This window comes from Castor canadensis, chromosome 1 (assembly GCF_047511655.1).
Source record: "Castor canadensis chromosome 1, mCasCan1.hap1v2, whole genome shotgun sequence".
NCBI lineage: Eukaryota > Metazoa > Chordata > Mammalia > Rodentia > Castoridae > Castor > Castor canadensis.
In genome coordinates this window covers 42111705-42135060 of record NC_133386.1, presented here as the reverse complement: position 1 = coordinate 42135060, position 23356 = coordinate 42111705, and the positions used below count along the sequence as shown (strand labels likewise).

Here is a 23356-nt window from a genome sequence, read left to right as displayed (position 1 = left end):
ATACATGCATACATAAATATATACATTACATATTTTATATATCATGCATTTTAATTTTTTAATTATTGGTGTTTGAACTCAGGGCTTTGTGCTTGCTAGGCAGGCACTCTACCACTTGAGCCATACCTCTATATATCAGGAATATTAGAATAATCATTTTACTACCAGTCTAGACAATATTCACTAGGTAAAATGTAAGTGTAAAAATTTATAATTGTCCCATCAAGTTGAGAACACTAACCCACTAATTTATGGTACTAATATTAAGAGACACAATCAGATGTCTGCTATTGTGATGCAAAAAGACACTCAGTGATTCCTGCCCAGAAAATTAATCCTGAATCTAATCAGTTCTAGACATCTCATTACCAGTTTACAGGAAATATTATAACTACAGAAATGTATTAAAATAATCACGAAGTGGAAATAGTAAACCAAATCCATAATCTCGAGAATCCTATACATTATCACGTATTATATCTTTGGGGGAAAATATGGTATTTAAAAAAAAAGGAGAAAGTAAACTATTACAAACTTAAAAATCTGCAATCCCAACGACTCAAGAGACTACAGCAGAAGGATCACAGATTTAGGGCCAGTCTTAGCAGCTTACTGAGATTCTGTCCCAAAAAAAGTATTTTTTAAAGGTCTGGCATGTAGTTCAGTGGTAGGTTGTGCCTAACATGTGCAAGGCCTTGCGTTCAATCCACAGAATATAAAAAAAAAAAATCTGAGCAAACAGAATATGTTGCTTTGACCTTAATTCAAATAAATAGTAAAGGGGCGCTTATGGATTACACAGGAAACTGTGGAACAAGTACTAAGTGAGATTAGGATATGTTAATTTTATTAGAATTGTATGGTAGTCTTGGTTTTTGTGTGTTTGTGTTCATTTTTTCAAGAAGCTCTTTATCTGTCAGAAAACTGCATTGTTTATAGGTAAAATAGAATAGCATAAATTTGCTATCAGGTACTTAAGTAAAATAATTCAAGGGGAGGGTGATGACAGATGAAACAAGAGTGGCAAAATACTACAATTCATAAAGATGACAGATGGGTATATGAAAGATTTGTTAAACAATCCATTACTTTTTCTAATGTTTAAAACTATTATGCTTTTTCCAGACAAGGGACTGATAACCAGAATATACAGGGGAGCTCAAAAAATGAAACTGCCAAAAAATCAATGAACCAATAAAAAAAATTGGCAAATGAACTGAACAGAGACTTTTCAAAGGAAGAAGTACAAATGACTAAAAAACACATAATAAAATGCTCACCATCCCTGGCCATAAAGGAAATGAAAATCAAAACCACACTAAGATTCCACCTCACTTCTGTTAGAATAGCCATCATCAAAACCACCACCAGCAACAAAGGTTGGCAAGAATGTGGGGAAAAAAGAACCCTCACACACTGCTGGTGACATAAACTAGTACAACCACTATAGAAAACAATATTGGGGCTCCTCAAAAAAACTAATAATAGATCTGCCATATGATCCAGCAATACCACTGCTACGGATATACACAAAGGAATGTGAGTCAGGTTACTACAAAGGCACCTGCACACCCATGTTTATTGTACCACTACTCACAATAGCTAAGCTATGAAAACAGCCAAGATGTCCACTACTGACAAATGGATTAAGAAAATTTGGTATTTATACACAGTGGAATTTTATTTAGCCACAAAAAAGAATGAAATTTTGTCATTTGCAGGTAAATGGATGGAGATAGAGAACACCATCTTAAGTGAAGTTAGTCAGGCTCAGAAGGCCAAAAGCTGCAAGTTTTCCCTCATATGCAGATTATATACCTAAAACAAATGCAGCAATATTATAGGATGAGGGTCACACTATGAGGAGGTCACACATGGGAGGGATAGGGCAAAGAAAGGAAAACCAAAAACTTGAGGATAGTTGATGTGCTTACTGTACAGGAATGAATATAGAAATCTAAAACTGGCAGGGGACATCATGGAAAGGAGACTAGGGAGGAATGAAGAGGACTAGAAGAGATGAACAATTAGGGTTGGAATACATACATGCATGGAAACAACACAAGGAAACTCCCTGTGTTTATCCCTATCTTATCTCAAACTAGCAAAAACATCATGGTTTACTTTTTTAAAAAAATCTATTATGTTTTTTAGATTTTGTACAGCTGCACATTTTAACAATTCAAAGCGTATATATGTAAATAAAGAGAAAAAATGTTTGATGGAGACCTTTACGTGTCAAAAATAGCAATTCAATATGACCAAGAACCTGGCTACAATAACAAATGCATATAAAACCAAAGGAAGAAAATACTAGCAAGTGAGAGAAATGTTTCATATGCAGTTTACAGAAGTTAAGTCATCTTTGTTAGATACAATACAAATGAAACCAAAATGAAGAATACCAAGATTTTTAGTTTGAAAAGTATGGGATAAATTGGCATTGCCTTTCCAATCTTAGAAATAACTCAAAATCACAGATGAGTGAATAACATTTCTTAGACAAATTTGAGCACAAAATGAGCTAAACAGCAGCCAGAAGTAGTGGGCTAGGGAAGGGAAAGAGATCAAGAAAGGATACCAAGGCTGTCCTTCATGTGAAAAAACAGCCAAGTTCTCAAAAATACATAAATTTCTACAAAGGAAAATGATATACAGTTCTCAAAAATGAAAAGTTTAACCTAAGGTACAAAACCTAATTCTCTGTTCCAAACAGTGAATTCAGAATACACAAGACAGCAACAAGAGATCCTTGACCCAATATTGTCTGAAGAAAAAGAAAGAACAGAGTGGAACAAGAAATCAAACAAAAATCAGCTATTAATTATTGGTTAGTTTAACAAGACAATTATTAAAAAACAGAAAACCTACTACTTCCATAGAAAGGTAGAGGGGAGTGAGAGGAAAGTCTGAAAAGGGGGCAAACACACACACATAGGCACACGCACACACACACATGCACACACACACAAACACACACACATACACACACACACGCACATAAACTTGGGCCCAGGGGAAAATTCTAGCTAATCAGAAACAAGCCCTAGCTTCTCTTGAACGTGAGATTCTTACAAATAGTTGATGATAGCAAAACTCAAACACCTCCAAAAACAAATACCACACAAAGATGCACACAAAAGTGCTATATGAAAAAAGGAAGAAAAGAATAGAATAAGCATATAGATAATATATATTCAAATAAAAAAGTTGCCATTAAACACGTAAAATCATGAGCAATAAATTCTCATGAATTTAAAAAACATTTAATAGAGCTATTGTTTCCATTAAGATCTTTGCACAACCTAAAACTGTATGTGCAAAAGGAAGAAACACTTAAAGAACCAGAAATGTAAAACATGAACTGGCAGGGATAGGGAAAGAACTCTCCTAGAGATTTAAGCCTAACTGGAAAAGAGTATAAAGAACAACAGAATGTGAAAAGTACAATAAGAGATCAAGGGGACCAATAAGAAGAATATGAAAGATAAAACAGGAATATGGAGGTTTTAAATGACTCATTTCTGCAAAACAAAACTGAAATAATCTAACAGATACACTTTTAAACCAGTCAAGAACTTCTTCCTAAGAAAAAAGCAACCATAACGCTAAGTGTGTTGTTAAAGATACAGTATGTTCCAAGGTAAACTAAACCCAAATTCAATAGCAAGGTATAGTCTGAGGTAAAGTTAGTGGATTTAAAAACAAACAAAACAACCAAAAACAACTATGCACAATAGCCAAGCTGTGGAATCAGCTAGGTACCCAACAACCAATGAATGGATAAAGAAAATGTGGTATATATATATATATATATATATATATATGAAGAAGATTAAAATTATGTCATTTTCAGGAAAATGGATAGAAGTGGAAATTACCATAATGAGTGAAATTAACCGAATTCAAAAAGCCAAATATTACATATTTTTGCCCATATATGGGATCCAGGTCTAAAATGATAAAAATAACAATAATAATGGGAGTTGACCACAAAGGGGACATTGTAGAAGGGTGAGTTCAATGAGAAGGGGGAGAGGAAATGAGAGGGAATGAAGGATGAGGAGAATTAAAGTATGTTACTTATATGTATGGAGATAACACAAAGAAACCAAATACTGTTTTTACAAGACAGGAAGGAGAAAGGGGTTAAGGGAATATAATAGAGGGGGTAAACTTGCTCAAAACACACTGTGTGCATATATGCATATATGGAATTTTCATATGAAACCCCCTTGTACTATTAATGAATTCTAAAACTTTTTAAAATGGGATCTCAAGCCCAAAAGATCAAGTCACTAAAAGAACAGGAAAATAAAATCACTGTTCTCAGACTTAAAAACATTCAAAACCAGATGCTATCTGATGCTATCAGTTTTTAAGCAATATGAGGGCTGGGCGAGATGGCTCATGCCTATAGCTCCAGCTATTCAAGAGCGAGATCTGGAGGATCATGTTCAAGGCCAGTCCAAGCAAAAAATTATTGAGATTTATCCCAACCAGAAAGCTGGATGGGGTGGCCCATGCCTGTAATTCTATCTATGCAGGAGGAAGAGATAGGAGGATAGCACAGGTAGGAGACTGGCCCCATCCCAGACCTTACCTGAAAAATAAGTAAAGCAGAAAAAGGAGTAAGTTTTATGGCTGAACTGGTAGAACACCTGCCTAGCAAAATGCAAGGCCCTGACTTCAAACACCAGTATCGCCAAATATATATATATATAAAACAAAGCTATCATAATTTAATCAGCAAAGTAATAACACGCAAACAAAAAGTCAGGACAAACTCTAGTGCACAGAGCAATTTAAAATTATGTTAAGAGAAGATGGGATTTTCTGGTGAACTGAATATAAGGCATGAAAGGAAGAAAGAAGTAAGTGTTAAATTCTAAGAATAGGAAGGATCAATTCATTATCAACCAAATACATATAGACTGAACAATAAAACTGTGGCAGTCAACTTTTTGTTTTCTTTAGGATGTTAAATCACTGAACAGATGATGAAACTGACCATCAATGGATCTCAAGCTTGATATGTGAAAGGAGATGGGCTTGTCAAGGAAGTGGACAATTAAGTGATCCAAGAGGAATTGGAGCAGCTCTATTGGTGAGTAAATATATGCCTGAAGCAAATTCTCTTCATTAGACATTGAGTAACCCAAAACCAACAAATAACCTAAGACTTCTAAGATCTCACAAACACTACAAATAATGTACAGCTTAACAAACTTGATCTAATTGTAAATTAAAAGAATAGTATACTGTGACTAATAACAAATCATTCCAGGAAGAAAAGGAAAGCTTAATATTAAAGTATGTCCTGATGTAATTCACGACATCAGTATGCAACAGAAAAGAACCATACAATCATCTGATGAGATGCTTAAAAGCATTTTAAGATGCAACATCCTGTCTATTCCCTGTCTTCCAAAAAAGTCTCAGTAAGTTAAAGGAAGGTTGCCTCTTTAATTTGATTGAAAAAAACAAATCTATCTCAATCTGGGCTAAAATCACAAGCAGGAAAAGTATTTCCACTAAGGTCATAAGAGGAAGAAAAACTGCCCCCACACCTTTTTTTTCTTCAAGAAAAGGGAGGGGTTTTACTCTGAAGAGTATAAGGGTTTATGAATGAGGGCATTTGTTTTAAAAATGGATGAGGCAGCACTGGTGGCCTGAGAAGGGGCCTTGGATAGGTTTACCAGGGCAAGCAACCCAATACTCTTATCTTCTGCTTGATCCAGAAAGATGGTAATAATGGAGTGGGAGGGCTTCAGAGAGGCAGAAAGGCAGGAGAAATTCCCTAGGACTCCCACTTAACACTGAAGGAAGGGGATCAGCAGACAGGCACTCACAAGACAGAAAATAGTTTGATAAAAATAAAAGAAGGTCTCATTTTTCCATTTATATACATGTGTAAATAATATTTCTACCACAGAATAATGGGGGGGGGTAAATTCAACTATGATATATTACAAGAACTTTTGTAAATGTCACATTGCAACTCCAATAAAACAATAAATAAAAATTTTTAAATAAATAAAATAATAAAAGCAGGCAGCCAATACTAACTGAGACCTGCCAAGCAACCTTCCAGCCCTTGCAAAGGCTCCCACAGCCAGCCTCATCAACAGACAGACAGGGTCCAGGCCTATTGAGCCCACCCTGCCCACCCCACCCCACAAAGGGGACAGGGGCAAGAAAGAAGATAATTTCTATTACATTTTAAATATGTGGCATTTTGTGACTATAGTAACAAGAATCAATACAATAATAAGAGGCCATACCAATACCTATATGCCTATATTGCACATCCAGCAAGGTTCCTCGCTTGGTAGTAGATGAGTTTTGTTTGTGATTTTGTGGGACTTTGGTGCTCTGGTTGTCATTTTGTTCTCTTGTCCACTCGATCTGCATGCATCATCAGTAAAAGGAAACATACTACATGCTGCTCTGGCCACTATGGTAGTCACCAGCGACGACCACAGCAGCGTCCCTGAGGCAGCCTCCTGTAAATTCCCCTATTCAGGGTCTCGAAGTGCTGCTGATTATTCTTAATATCATTTTAGAAATTGAAATCAATAGGAAATAGAAAAATAAAATAAAGAGACATATTCTCTAAAAGGACTTTGATGTTGTTAGAAGATGGCAAAGTTATTTATAAACCTTTCCCACTTGATGTAAAATTGAATTTGCTTAAAAAATACTGTTTGAATACCTACTAAGTATTTACTCCTGCTTTAGGTATTAGGGATACATCATTGAATATATATGCACAAAAATCCAGTCCCTATGGAACTCAAAGTTCTTAGAACTGTAAAACAGACAATGGACAAAGTAAATGTAAAAACAAATACAGTATGGATACAAGTAAAGCAGCAAAACAAAAAGAAGGAACTCCAACAAAGCAGTGGCAGAAATGAAACACTGTGTGACTTTAAATAAAGTGGTCGGGAAGCCTGGCTCTGGTAGCTCATGCCTGCAATCCTAGCTACTCAGGAGGTAGAGATCAAGAGGATTATGGTTTGAAGCCAGTCCCTGACAATAGTGAGACCTTATCTCAAAAAAACCTATCAAAAAAAAAAAGGGGCTGATGGAGTGTCTCAATCAGTAATAGCACCTAGCTAGCAAGTGTGTGAGGCTCTGAGTTCAAATCCCAGTGCCGCCAAAAAAAAAAGATGGTCAGGAAAGAACCCACTAAGATGGTGACTAAGTGGTGACTAAGATGGTGACTAAGGTGACTTTTCCTTCAGAAAAGACTAAAAGGAAGGCTGTGGCATGGCTCAGGTGGTAGAGCACTTGCCTAGCAAGCACGAGGCTCTGAGTTCAAACCTTAGTACTGCCAAGAAAAAAAAAATGGATGAAGTCCAAAAGGAAACAAGGGAGCAAGCATAGGGCTATCTATGGGGAAAAAGTGCAAACAGTGATCCAAGGTAAGAGTATTCCTAACATGTCTGAAGAACAGTAAAGAACCCAAAATAGGTGAAGTGCAATTTTAAAAAGTATTAGGAGATGAGGTCAAAGGAAAACTTGGGGTCTAGATCAGATAGGTGTCAGACCACACAGCCCACTGTGATAATGCAGATTTTTATGGTGACTTAAGAAACTGATGATATGAGAAATTTTGTGATTAGAGGATTGGGATGATCTGACTTGTATTTTAATGGGATGACATTATGTGCTGAACAGACTGAAATTAGGAAGGGAGAGATGTAGGGAAAACAGTTAAAAAGCTGTATGAATGATTTAGATAGTGGCTTAAAGAAGCATATTATAGGGATTTATTGACTGAAAGAGTGGCTCTGTGGTAGATAGATTTTTTAAGGAGCCCCCATGATCCCCATCTCTGGGTGCACATGTCCTTGTGAACCTCTTCTCTTGAGTGAAGGCAGTACCTGTGATTTGCCTCTAATCAATGGAGTGTGTGTGAAAGGTGATGGGGTAAATGTTCTTAGTGTGATGAAATGCAGTGCTGTCAAGCTTAGGACCTGTACTCACCCTGTATATGCTACCTGCCATTAGTTACCTAATAGCTGTCTTGGGTATCAGATCAACTGTAAGGTATCACAATGCTTGTGTTCAAGTAACCCAACCATAGTAGCATAACCCTAGTCATTTGCTTTATTTCTTACTACGTCAGTATTACATCATCTCACATAATCATAAGAATGGTTAGTATAATACAATAAGGTATTTTGAGAGAGACACATAACTCTTGTTATAGTACATTGTTATAATTGTTCAATTTTATTATTATTATTGTTAGTCTCTTACTGTGCCCAATTTGTAAATAAAAACTTTCTTATAGGTATACATGTATAGGAAAAAGCACAATATATACAGAGTTCAGTACTATCCATGGCTACAGGCATTCAGAAGGGATGTTGGCCTATATTCCCCCATAGATAAGGAGAAACTACTACATAAACTCCAAAGTTAAGACCTAAACAACTACAAGTATGATGCTACCATTTGTTTGATAAAGAGAAAACTAGAAAATAGGAGTAAAGTATGTACATACATAGGAGAATATGAAAATTATGTTGGGTAGCCACAAAGAAAATGTTTAAAAACTCAATTTACTTATACTAGCAATAATCAATTAAGACATTACCATGGAAAGAAGAAATTCTACAAACAATAGCAAAAAAATACAACATAATGAAAAACTTGAAATGAAAACACAGGACCTCTATGAAGAGAACTACAATATATTACCAAAGAATGTGAAGATGGGACTGGAGGCATGGCTCAGAGGTAGAGTGCCTCATTCAAACCTCAGTCCCACCAAAAAAAAAGTAAAGACATCAATAAACAGATACAGCTACTACATAGATGAGGTTAAATACTGTAAAAATATGATTCTCCTCTAATTCATTCATGAATTCAATTCAAATATATTATGTAATAATTTCATTAAACTAAAATATTTACAGAGCTCGAAATACATGCACTAATAACCCAGAATTTTTTAAAGAATTAAGTGGGGCTGGTGATGTGGCTTAAGTGGTAGAATGCCTGCTTTGCAAGTTCTAACTCCGGCACTATCAAAAAAAATATTAAGCAAATAATTTGTATTTCTATATACTCTTATAGATGCTTATCCCTATTGGGTACTCACTATGCTCCAAATTTGGGGGATGTATAACATATTTACTCTAATAATAACTATAGGGGTATAGTTATTGTCAATGTTTCACTCATAAGGAAATAGGGAAACAGAGAGGTTAAGGATATTCCTCTCATCACTCTTGCAATGTGGCTCTAGAATCTGTGCTCTTAACCACACTATAGAGCACATTATAAGGCTAAAAAAATTTAATCCACAAAAGATATATAAGTCCTCTGGAGAAACTATAAAATTTTAATGTGTAATTAAAGAATACTTAATTGAATGAAGGTATATACTATGTTTATACATTGAAAAGATCAATATTATAAAGAAGTCAGTTCATCCAATATTGATCCTTAGATTCAATACAGTGACAATTAAAATCCCAGTGGGTTGGTTTGTGTGAAAATGGGAGAAAATATCTGGAGCTGGCTCAAGTGGTATAGCACCTGCCTAGCAAGTGTGAGATCCCAGCATAATTTTAAAAAAAAAGGTCTGAAAGTAGCCAAGAATTTCTCTATTATTGCAAAGCTGTGGGAATTAAAACAATGTGATATTTGTACAAGGATAAACAAAAATTTAGTTGAAAAGAAAAAGAAGTTTTCAGAAAAACTTTTGCATGTCAAGACACTTGTTTTAAAACAGTAAAGAACTGTGTACATATAGACTGGAGGTGTGACTCAAGCAGCAGAGCACCTGCTTTATAAGCATGAAGCCCCAAGTTTAGACCTCAGTCCCTCCCACCAAAAAAAAGAACTGTGTATATATGTATACAGGAGATATGTAATTAATGTAACTAATGTTCTACATAGAATAAGAATTGTTTACAACAAAAACTGCAAAAAAACCCCAAATATCCACTTAAACCCAATGAAACATCATATAATAACTAAAATGAACTACAAATACATCCAACATCAATTAATCTTAAAAACATAATGCTACATAAAAAAAGATCACACATAATAGGATATACACTCTATGCTACCATTAATATAAAGCTCAAAAATAAAATTAAAATGTACTATTAAGGAACACACATGTAGGTAGTAAAAATATAAAGTAAATCAAAGAAGCAAATACAATAAAATAATCAGAACACCACTAGACATAGGGGTGCAAACTTGGTATCCCAGCACTAGGGAGGCTGAAGCAAGAGGATTGAGAGTTTGGGATTAGCCTGGGTTACACAGTGAGTTCTATGCCAGGCTTAGCTATCATACAGTGAGATCCAGTCTCAAAAAACAAAAAACAAAAAGCCAGAATAGCATTAGAGGGAGAGGAAGAAGTCATAATCAAACAAATGCACAATAATGCTTGTAAATTCCGTTTTCTTGATTAGGATTATATGGGTACTTATTGTACGAGAATTTGTAAAAGTGCATGGTTCTATTTTATGCAATATTTATATCTTAATATTTCATTAAACTCTTAGGTGTTATGCAAGGGTATATAACAGAGAAAAGTATATCATCGCCTGTGTAAATGTGTGCACCACAAATGAACAAATTCAGAATACTAATAAATGAAAGTATATTTTAATGATTATGCATAAGATTCTTGCAAGACTTGCTATCAACAAATGTCATTTGCTACTTAATTATGCAATCTTCTAATAACCAGATCTTAATGGCTCACTAATTATATGCAAATTTGCATAAACTAGCCACTAGACTAAACATAGAAGGAAACAGTAGTCGAGTAAAAGAATTTTATTTTTTGCTAAACCATAATATTTAATCCAGGTTTACAAAGTGAATAAAAGTGTACATACTACTTTAATATTTTATATTCATATATCTAGACTTTTATAATCTGGAAAAATGATCAGAAAACATGTCTCAAAACTCATATATTAGTTTAATAAGCAACAAATTGTCAGGTTCAATTTTGTTGGTTATGATCCAAATTTCCCAAAGTTATAAAGAAAAAATATCAATTTTTTTCTCATATATAAAGCAACTAGGTTATAGTAAGGATTATTCCAATGTGATGATGTAGCCACTTACTATGTACGCTACATGTCAAAAAGTAAGTATTCCAAAGAAAATCAACCATTATTCACATTAAATCCACATTCATTGGTAAATCGATAAAAGTTTTAAGAGTATGTTTTCAAATTATTTTGGGAGGGGAGCAGTACTGGGGATTGAACTCAGGGCCTTGTGCTTGCTAGGCAGGCCCTCTACCAGTTGAACCACTCTGTCAGCCCTATTTTCAAATTTTTTAATGAAAAAGATAAATTACAAGAATCACGTAAAACAAACTTTTATAAAAATATCAAGAGTAAACGAAATACATAAATTCAAGAAGACTGCATGCATTTGTGTATATGATAGAGTTATAAATAGATTGACTAACTATTTCACACACAAACCCTTGTTAGGCTAGGCCTTATTAGAGCACTTTAACCAAAATAAATTTCTACACATCAAAGAGAAGAGTCAAAAACCTTAGTTGTTAATTTATTTCCCATCTCATACAATGTTGGACAAAGTGCAAATATTGCCTCACTAATATAATCTTACGGTAATTAGGAACTCAGTCTAATCCACTTGATATGGGCTATTATTTGAAGACAATATAGACTTAAAAGCATTTGTTTGCCTAAAGCAAATCATTTAGAGGCTTATCAGGTAACTAAATGTGGAGAGATATTCACTCAAATGTCTTACATCATTTGACTCAGGTTTATTGATAACATCTAACAACTGCTTTCTCATCTCACCCTGGGCAAAGTCAGTTAGGTCCTTATCTCTATTAGACATTTTGTGGTACACAAGAGTACCATCTATAGATGAGTAATTTTCAAATCAATCTTATCATTACAACTTTTCTTCACTAGTTGGAAAAGTGAACTAATCCTTTTATTTTATTTTATTATTTTTACATTTACTTACATATGGAACTAATCCTTTTATGATGAAACATAAAAATCCCTAGAATATATGATATAACATATGCAATATATATAATATATCCCTATAATACATAATTTATGAATTGTACTTGTACTTATTGGAAAGAAGGAAGGAAAAAGAAGTATAGGTATCAATAGATACAATTTTTTTCCAACAGCTTTCTCTTAAGGTAGAAAGTGACTCATGTTTTGTAGTGTTGCTATCAAACCCCTCTCAAATACAAAATATAGACAAGACTATGTGCTTTAGTAAAAGAGAACTTTCTATATACACCAAAAAGTTAAAAGTTGGACTCAATTTATCTAGTGTTCTTATGCTTCCCTAAGCCCTATCATATCGCATCTGTTCATTATGTGCAACAAAACATATTATTATGATAAAAACGCTTTATAAGAGTGAATCAACATAGCCTTTATAACTGGTAAGACACAGCTGACTTGGTCAAAGTGAATACCAGAATCCATACGCTTTCGCTTAGCATGAACAGTACTACATCTATCATTTTATCAAAATTTAGTTCAAGGCAATGTCAAGTTGTCCTATCATCCAAATGGCCATCATGAGAAACTGTTCTACTGATGATATAACTAAGTGATGATGAACCTGGAGCTGAATGGGCAGGAGGTACTTAGTACTCTAGATGTTTTAGCTAAGAGTAGGTATACCACAAAAAGTGATTCACAAAACTTGGGGTTTACATCTCAGTGAAGTTTCTGAATGCTAATGTCATGAAATGTTGATATATTATCAGTAAATGCATCAAAAACTGCTAACTCTTATACTGTTTACCTCTAAGAAAGTGGCAGAATACATGATTTTAGCCTCTTTAAATTTTGGATGCAATATCTACCATATTTGAATGCACTGTTCTGAACTACTTACCAACTGTATTAATTTTGAGTGTGATTCTGAACAAAAATTAAATCACAGGCAGCCTCCAAATTCAGAATGTCTATCAATTGGTCTCTTAACCCAGCAGTTCAACACTGGTTGACAATTCAATGGCAGATTGCATACTACAGAAGCTTCAGGCAAAGTGGAATATATGAACCACACAGAAGCTCCTAGAATTTTGGAGTAAATACATGTCTTTATTTTTTTTTAAAAATCATATTTTATGATCCTTATTTTGATAAAATAAAAATAATTTCAAGTTCTCACTATCATGGCCACTTTGTTTATAATCATTTGAGCAAGCACCACGGGAACTGAGGAAAGAGGCCAACCCACTGATAGGAGGAATTATTTTGCCTCCTTTGTAGAAGTAAGGAGCTTTTTAGAGAGCACTCACATGAGTCAAAATCATTCTGTCAATTTGGGGTTATTCTCAAAAGACCATGTATATACTTTTTCCACCATCCTTCTTAAACTAATCCTTCAATTTTTCTTATTCTGAGCCCCTAACCATCCAGTCCAACCTTAGTCATGTGTCATAAATCTACATAAATAGAGACCTAAATCTTTTCTCTTCCAGACAAAGTGAATGAGTAGATATAGTACTTTGTGATTTTTCCTCTTTGAAAGCTATATGGCTATATTAATCCAATTCTAGCAGGTGCTAGTATATCATATTGTAAAATCTACAAAGCAGGTTTAGTATGCAGAGTTGTTTTCCTAGTCACCTAAGGAAAACTTCCTATAAGCCATAGGTGTGTGCTGTGAATGCAAGTCACATATTTATACAATTTACTCTGTTTTCTGAGCCAGTTTATGTTATAAGTGCTACTTTCTCTTGATAGTTGAGTGCTACTCTGCACATAAATCATGTTTTTTTTAAATTCTAATGTACAGTCAGACCAATTGCTAAATTTGCAAAGGAAATATCAATGGGTTGAATGATATGAATGCCTTCATCACAGATGGTCTGATTGTAGCTATTAATGAGAACACAGATTGTCACAGGAAGAGGCAACACTTGATTCAAGATATAAAGCATAACAGGGTATGTAGTGGAAGGCTATTTAATGAATTTCCACTCCAGATGTAGAGTCTGATATCCTTTCCCAGCATATTTCTCTATAAAACTCTATCTTACTAACTGTGGACTTATAGATGCCCTAACTAAAGGTCATGACATGCATAAACCACTGTTTTTGACCAAGAAACTAATTTAGCAAGAAAAGAAGTAAAGCACTGAGCAAACATCCACAGTGTTCACTGATCTTATGACCCTTTTACCTAGAAGCAGCGAATCTTATATATTAGTGGAGTAACATGGCACAAACTCAACATGGCACCATGTAGGACAAAACAGTTTGCAATACTGAGGCACTGTCCTATAAGACAGTTTCTCTGAAAAAGAAATCAGTACATGGTATTATTTTCTTATAGTTGTATTATCTGGATCTAAGAATTAGGAGTATAAGTGGAAATGATAATTTTCATTTTTTGGTTTTCTGACCCCTCAATTTGGGAAAAGAGAGATGAGTTTAGAGATCTTATTCTAAAGTAGAATATTTCTTGAAGAACTGAATTTAAACTTTCCTGTAACCTTTTGAAGCTCCTCATATCCCTGAACAAATAAGCAGAATAAGGTAATAATGATGGTTGGAGGGCCTGATCATGATTCTTAACGAAAAGAAAACTGCCACTGTGCAATGGAGGCAAAGAAAAATAAAGCCTGGTAACTAGAGGATCCCTTTTGGTAACTCCAAGTAATGCCATATACAGCAGTAAAAATTAATGTAAGATTAATGCAATCCAAGAGGGCTAAGGAACCACGAGAATAAAGCTTCAGAAATAGAACTAAAGTATAGATATACATTAAAAAAAACAGCTGACACTGACTTAATAGCTAGAAAAAGGAGAATGTATAATAGTAGAAGTTATAAATACCAATAAAAGTTTCACGCCCACTTGTAAAGGTAAGAAGTATACTAAATAACAGTATTTTCATCCTCCCTCTGTTAAGTAAAGATTTCTGTACTAACCAGTTTACTTTACTTCTGTATTTCTTTCCCTTACTTTATATGGGGTATTGATTTTGCAATTTAGAGTACAGGTTAATATATACAGAGATGTGATTGTAAATTAACTAACAAAGATTGAAAAATCATCAACTGATAGGAAAAGGGTAAGGACCTTTTATTTGTGGGAAGAACGATATACTAAATAGGTGAGAGAAAAGTTATTACTATTACTGCAGTTTGGAACTTTAGCATTCAGAGATTTAAGTGACTCAAAATATTTAAAGGGATTAGAAAAGTTCAGGCAACAATAAACAGTTTTAAGTATTAGACATTATAGATGGGGCAAAATGGTAGATCAGAAGATTCCTCTGACTCTGTGAATGAGAAGACTTAGTAAACAAAGGACAGATTATATTCTGAAGAGAGAAAGAGAGGACAATCATGAAAGAGAGGGAATCATGAAAGAGGTGACAGCTGGAAAACATAAAGAAACAGAGAAGTGACAGAGAAAAGTAGAAACAGAATGCAGCTCCAACCTCAGCTAACAGGAAGAAGGAGGGTGGAAGGAATGGAAGCCAGCCTACATCACATGGTAAGTGAGGCAGCCCTGGTGATAGACAGGCTGACCTAGTGTCAAGATAAGGCCACACTTCCTGCAAGCCTTAAACCAAGTGCAGGGATTTGATATGACAGTCACTAGTTCTACAAGTAAGCACTAAAGAAGAAAGACATTTTGTCACTTGCCATATCTTGAGTGCTATACTCAGGTAATATCTTGAAAGAGGACTTACTGTTTGAGAATGAGCTACTCCAGGGACCTGAAAATAAGTAAAAATAATGGCTAAGGAAAGCTAGGGACACCATGAAACAGTGTCTGGGTACAGGATGGCTACAAGAGGGGTTGTAGAGAGGGAAGGGGTTTGATGTGGACCTCCTGGGAAATTTAAAGAGCAGGGAGGTTGGGCAGTAATGAGCACTGTAGTCTGTGGCCCCATTCTAGCTAGTAAAGTACAAAACTCAGGAACTGAGGATAACTGGAGAAACAGAGCTCCAATCCAATAGCTGGCAGAGTGCTCAGCCTCTGCTTACCACCTGTGTGGGGGTTGATACCTGACAGAGAATTCAAAGCCCAGATCCTAAGGATCACATAATTTTGTTAGCCTCCTCCCCCCAAAAGGATAGTTAACAGTGGGTGGAGTCTGAAAACACTAAGACAGAGTGCCTGGGTCCCTCAGTTTGCTCCTTGCCAGTGCAGAACTCAGTGATCCATTTGTTCCTCCAACTACCCAATGCATTTGGGGGACACCCCCAGGCTTGGATACTTACTGTCTCTAGGGACACAAACTAAGGGGCCTGTAGTATAAGTGGGAATGTGTACTTGCTAATAGCCCATGGGCTTCAAAGTTCCTTATGGCCAGCAGCAGATAAACATACCCAAAAAAGGGAAGCTTCCAAAGTAAAAGAAGCCATAAGTAGTTAAGTGACACTTGATTGGGCCCACCCTTAGCCCACATACAGCACCAACCTGTACATTAGGAACTACAAGGTACTTCAGCTAGTTTTATTCTTTCTGAGCAGTGCTGGGGATGGGAGCCAAGGCCCTAAACATCACTCAGGTTGCTGGGTTACTGACCTTTATACCAAGTCCAGTGATGAGAAGCTGCATATTAATCCTGCTACAACCCAGCTCTGCCTGCACACTGAAAATACAACAACTAAAAGAATAAAAGTGATTAAAACTCCAAACAATAAAATAGCCACAGACATCTAAATCCCAATGCAGAAATACAAGACATTAAAAAAAAAAAAGAAAAAAAAAAAAAACAAAGCATCATAACTCCTCTAAAAGGCAACAATTTTAAATTTCCAGGCTCTAATGATAGTGAAGAGGATGAAATCTTAAAGAATTCAAAAAACTAGTTATAACAATTATCAATGAATTTAAAGAGAACATAAACACCTGAATAAATTCAAAGAATATACAAATATGCATGAATGAATATTCATGCATGAAAAATACATGAATGAATTCAAACAGAATTACATAAAGAGCTGGGTGAAATAATGAAGACAATAAAAGACATGAAAGAGAAATTCACTAAAGATACAGAAATTCTAAAAAAAGAAAAAAATTGAAATTGTGAAAATGAAAAACTCAACAAGTAAAAAAAAACTCAGGTGAAAGATCTGGTAATAGACTGAATAAAGTTGAAGACAGAATATCAGGGCTTGAACACGAGGTAGACAGAACATTCAATGATAAGGAAAAAAACTAAAATGTGAACAAAAAATACAAATTCTCTGGGAGTCTAGTAAAAGATCAAACTTATGAAACACAGGCACAAAAATACAAGAAAACAGAAAACATATTCAATAGAATAATAGCAAAAAACGTCCAAAACATTGGAAATGAGATGGTCATCCTGGTACAGGGGATGTCAAAACACCAAATAAGCATAACCAAAGAAGAATCTCTCTATATCCTATTATAATTAAACACTAAGCATACAGAACAAGGAAAGAATATTGAAAGATGCAAGAGAGAAATGCTAAGTCACATATAAAGGCAAACCTACTAGAACAGCAGATTATTCAACAATAAAAAGCAAGAAAGGCATGGAATGATGTACTTCATGCCCTCAGAGAAAATAATTATCAACCCATATGAATATATCCAACAAAGCTGCCCTTCATAATGAAAGGAAAATTTAAAAACCTTCTATGATAAACAAAACCTAAAGGATTTCATTACAACTAAGCTAGCACCACAGAATATACTTAAAGGAAGATCAACATAACCAGAAAAACATGGAAAAGAATAAACTGCACTATATAAGTAGATAGCAAATTATGATCAAGAAAAAATTAAAAAAAAACAAAATGACTGGAATTACAGTACTTTTCAAAAATAACCATGAATTATAATGGTCTCACTCATCAAAAAAATAAATAAATAAAAGTACACAGACTAGCAGATTGGATTAAAAACACCAACCATTTGTTGCCTATAAGAAATTCACCTCACTATCTTTTTTTTACTTTAACAGAAGTTTAAAGTATGTTCCAAGCAAATGTATCCCAAAAGCAAGCAGGAGAAAATATAATCATACATGACAAAGTAGACTTCAAAAAAATATTATTCAGAAAAGTCAAAGAAGGTCACTTCATATTGAAAAAGGGACAAGACAATCTAGCAAGAAGATCTAACAGTTTTAAACAAATACACACAAAACTTTGGTTATATACAATTTCATTTAAAACAAGACTAACCAAACATTAGTAGACATAAAAGCACAGATAGATACCATGACAGTAATAGCAGGTGGCTTCAACAGCATATTATCACCAATAAAGAGGACATCCAGACATAAAAAGAACAATGAAACATCAGAAGTAAGCCACACTGTAGATCAAATGGGCTTCATAGACATTAAGAGAATATTCCACCTATCAACCAGTACACATTCTTCTTAGTAGCCCAGAGAACTTTCTCCAAAGTAGGTCATATTTTAGAATATGAAGCTAGTTGCAGCAAACACAAGAAAATTGATATATGTATTTGTATTTTATCAGACCACAGTGGAATAAAATGAGAAATCAAGGCAAAAGAAATTACAGAATACATGGAGACTGAACAACATACTTTTGCATGATACAGTAAGTCACTGAAAAAATAAGGGGAGAAATCATAAAATTCATAGAATGAAAGAGAATGAACACACAACATACCAGAACTTTTGGGACACATCAAAAGCAGCACTAAGAAGAAAGTTTATAGCTATGAGTGCTAAATTAAAAAAAAAAAAACAAAAAACGAGCAATCCCAAATGACTTAAAGGGGCACATCAAGCTCTTAGAAAAAACAATAAGCCAAACCCCAAATCAGTAGATTGAATGAAATAATAAAGATTACAGCAAAGATTAACGAAGTGTACAGTAAAAGAATGATATAAAGCATCCAAAAAACAAAGAGTTGGTTCTTTGAAAAAATAAAATTGCCATACTAAGCAAAAGAAAAAGGGAGAAAATCCAAATTAATAAAATAAGAGGAGAAAAAGAAGGTATCACAAAAATATTAATGGAATTCAGATCATTAGGGAATATTCCAAAAACTTAAGAAATGAATGAATTTCAACTGGTTTATGACCTACCAAAATTGAACCAAGAGGATATAAATAACATAAGCAGATCTATAAAAGGAATGAAATTAAAGTAGTAATAAAGTCTCTAACCAAAGAAAATCAAAGGGCTAGGTGAATTCACTACTAAATTGTACTGGAACTTTAATGAAGAACTAACACCAATGTTCCATAAACTATTGCTTAAAATACAAAGGAAAGAATGCTGAAAAACTTATAGAATGAAATCAGTATTACCCTAAAATCAAAACCAGATAAGGATCCAAGCACAGTAAAAAAAAAAAAACTACCAACCAATTTCTTTGATGAACATAGATGCAAAAATTATCAATAAAAGACAACACCACATTGAAAAGACAAAGCACCAACATCAGGTTGGTTTCATTCCAGGGATGCAAGGATGGTTCAACATATGAAAGTAAAGGAATGTAATATAGCACATAAACAAAAAAAAGGACAAAGATCTCATTATTGACTCAATAGATACAGTACCCTTTGACAAAATTCACATTCCCAGGAAGTAGAGGCATGGCAAGTGGTAGAGAGCCTGCCTAGCAAGCAAGATGCTCTGAGTTCAAACCCCAGTAAATCACACACACAAACACAAATCTACATCCCTGTATGATAAAAGTCCTGAAGAAACTAGGAATAGAAGGAATGTACCTCAATATAAACCTATACAAACCTATAGCTGATATCATATAAATGTGGAAAAACTGGAACCATTTTCTCTAAAGTCAAAAATGAGACGTAGGTGTCCATTCCCTCCACTCTTACTCAATATAGTCATTGAGTCCTTAGCCAGAGCAATAAGGCAAGAGCAAGAAATAAAAGAGATTCAAAAAAGGAAATAAAATGTCCTTATTGCACATAATATGATTCTATACTTAAAGAAACGCCATCAAAAAATTTGGTAAATATGTTCAGTAAGTAGCAGGACACAAAATCAATATATCAAATCACTGACTTCTCAATATATTGATAACATAAGGCTGAGAAATGATTAGGGAAAAAATCCCATTCATAAGAGCCTAAAAAAACCAAACCAAAACAAACAAACAAACAAAAAAAAACCCTAGGAAAAGACTGAGGTAGAAGACCTCTATAATAAGAACTATAAAGCATTGATGAAAGAAATTGAGGACAAACTTAAAAGATGAAAGAACTCCTACATTTATGGGCCAGCAGAAAAAGTTTTGTGAAAATGGCTGTACTACTGAAAGCAATCTCCATATTCAATGCAATCCCCATCAAAATCCCAATGTCATTTTGCACAGAAATGGAAAATTCAATCCTAATATTTGGAATCATGAAAGATCCCAAAGAAAGACCCAAGGTCCTGAGCAAAAACAGTAATGCTTGATACACCATAATACCAGACTTCAAATTATACTATAGACTCATACTAAAAAACAATAAAAAAAAAAAAAACACATTACTAGCACACACACAAAGAAAGACAGGTAAACACTGGAATGGAATAGAAAACCCAGAAATAAGACCACACAGCTATAGCCACCTGATTTTTGACAGGTGTGCCAAGAACGCACACTTGAGAAAAGACAGCCTCTTCAACATATGGTGCTGGAAAAACTGGTTATCCACATGTAGAAGACTGAAACAAGATCCTGATCTCTTACTATGTACAAAAGTCAATTCAAAGTGGATCAAAGACTTTAATGAACAACCTGAAACTTTCAAACTGCTACAGAAAAACTTAGGGAAAACACTTCAATATATATGCATAGGTAATGACTTTTTAAATAAAGAACAAGAATTGATAAATGGGATTGCATCATATCAAAAGCATCAAAGGAAATAATTACCAGGATTACAAGACAACCTGCAGAATAGGAGAAAATCATTGCCAGCTATTCACACAACTGTCAGAATATATAAGGAACTTATAAAATTAAACACCAAAAGAACAATTGATCAACAAATAAATTGAACTGACAGCTCTCAAAAGAAGTACAAATGACCAAAAACTACATGAATGAAAGAAATGTAAATCAAAACAGCACTGAGATTATATTTCAACCCACTCAGAATGGCTATCAACAATAACAAATGGTACCAAGGATGTGGAGGAAAAGGGGAAAAGGAACTATTATATACTGTTGGTAGGAATATAAATTAGTACAGCTACTATGGAAATCAGCATGGAGGTTCCTCAAGAACCTGTAAATAGAATTACTATATGATCCAGCTATACTGCTCCTGGAAACATAGCCAAAGGAATGTAAGTTAGCATATAACAGAGATACCTGCATACTCATCTTTACGACAGTGCTATTCACAGTAGGCAAGAATTAGCCTAGATGACCACCAACTGATGAATAGATACATGATATAGAATATACACACAATAGACTATTATTCAGCCCTAAAGAAGAATGAAGTTACATCATTTGCAGGAAATTGGAATGAACATGAGTTTATCATCAGACAAAGAAAGAGAAATACTGCAATGTTTCCTCTCATGCAAAACTCAGATCTAAAAAAATGATGAGATGAATGACATTTTCGGGGAAGGAAACCAGAAGGAAGAAGGAAGGAGAAAGAAGAGGGTAACATAAGAGTTAATGACTGACGTATATGTATGTATGAAAACACAATAAAATCCACTAAAAATTATAAAAAAGATAGCCAGGTGCTGGTGGCTCATGCCTGTAATCCTAGTTGCTTGGGAGACTGAGATTGGGATGACTGTGGTTCAAAACCAGTCCAGGCAAATAGTTCTTGAGACCATCATCTCTAAAATAACCAGAGCAAAATGGACTGGCGGTATGGCTGAAGAGGTAGAGCACCTATTTTGGAAGTGTGAAGCCCTAAGTTCAAACTGTTTTAAAGTCCCACTTTAAAAAAATGTATAAAAAAGTAGTTATGGGGCATAGGAAACAGTAAAGGAGATAATGAATTATCATCAGTTACATTATATGCATATATGGAAAGTTCTCAATGAAACACTTTGTATAATTAATATACACTAATAGAGTAAAAAACAAAATTAACAAGATTCCTAAACAAAAGAGACATTATGTTTTTGTGATTATAAGCTGAGATAAATTGCGGGCATACAGAGAAATGCTAAGCAAATGGCAAAAGATTTGGGGAGGACAACAAACACAATCATAAAATATCTTTGAAGTGGTAGTGAGTAACATTTAACCTTTCAGCACAATACTCCTTTTCTTGCTGCACCAAGCCATTTTGATTCAGCATTTCACAGACGTAAACCCCAAACTGCTCAAGGACAGTCAGCGGAGTAGGCTAGGATCTCAGGGAATCACACTTACATCAGAATTTGAACTAATCTTATCATGAACATCTTAGACTCACTTCATCCTCTGCTTTCTTCTCAATCTTAGTGGTGCCTCTCAGTACTAGAATTTTAAGAATCTTGTAATCCCAAGCAGTTGCTTCTGATTTTCCCCTACTGCCACCTGAGGTATTTGCTTCTAGGTTTACTAACTCAGTTATTACTTATCCATTGGTTTTGAAACTCCCCAAATTACATTGTGAAAATCTCCCTCCATTCCCATCTGAACGTCCCCTCCCCTCATACAGTTCTTTCTTACTGAGAAAGTGGGTCCATAAAAACAAGGCAGTAAATCAAGAAATAAAAAACTGGATTCCAGGTAGCAGGGGATCTAACTCAGAAGAAACCAAAATCAAGAGCAAAAATAAAAACAAACATAAAACCAAAAGCATCCTAGGATGACAGTGAAAGGAAATTCTGGCAAGTCTGTTAAACATAGCCAAAAAACAAAAGGGGAAAAAAAACCCTCTAGTCCAGAGAACACAAGGACTGAATAAGAGAACAAAAAGAGAAGAGATTACCTGATGTCCTTTAGCTTGACAGCTTGTGTTTTAAAATAAATAAATAAATAAATATATGTATGTATATACATATATATATTTTATATATATATATATACATATATTTTATATATGTATATATATATATATATACACACACATACAAATAGGATTAGCCTTTGCCATCAAGAATATGAAAAACCTATAGTTATAAAACGTAACTGGAGCTGGGCACAGTGGCACATCAGTATAATCCCAGGACTCAGGAGGCTGTAGGAGGAGGATCACAAACTACAGGCAACACTGGGTTACACAGTGAGATCTTGCATCAAAAAACAAAACAGAAAAGCCATATAACTGGAAAGAATGATGGAAAGGTGTTTTTGCAAATTTATGTTTTAAGGAAGTACAAGGTCTTAGTTAACAATGGGTGGCTATCTGGATTCGAACACCAGT

The 23356-nt window shown here is 34.5% G+C and overlaps 1 protein-coding gene across 6 annotated transcripts in view; it reads right to left on the bottom strand.

Annotated features, from left to right (window-relative positions):
- Tbc1d32 (TBC1 domain family member 32) overlaps positions 1–23356 on the bottom strand; it is a 239191-nt gene that overhangs the window by 73988 nt on the left and 141847 nt on the right. The window lies entirely within an intron of this gene.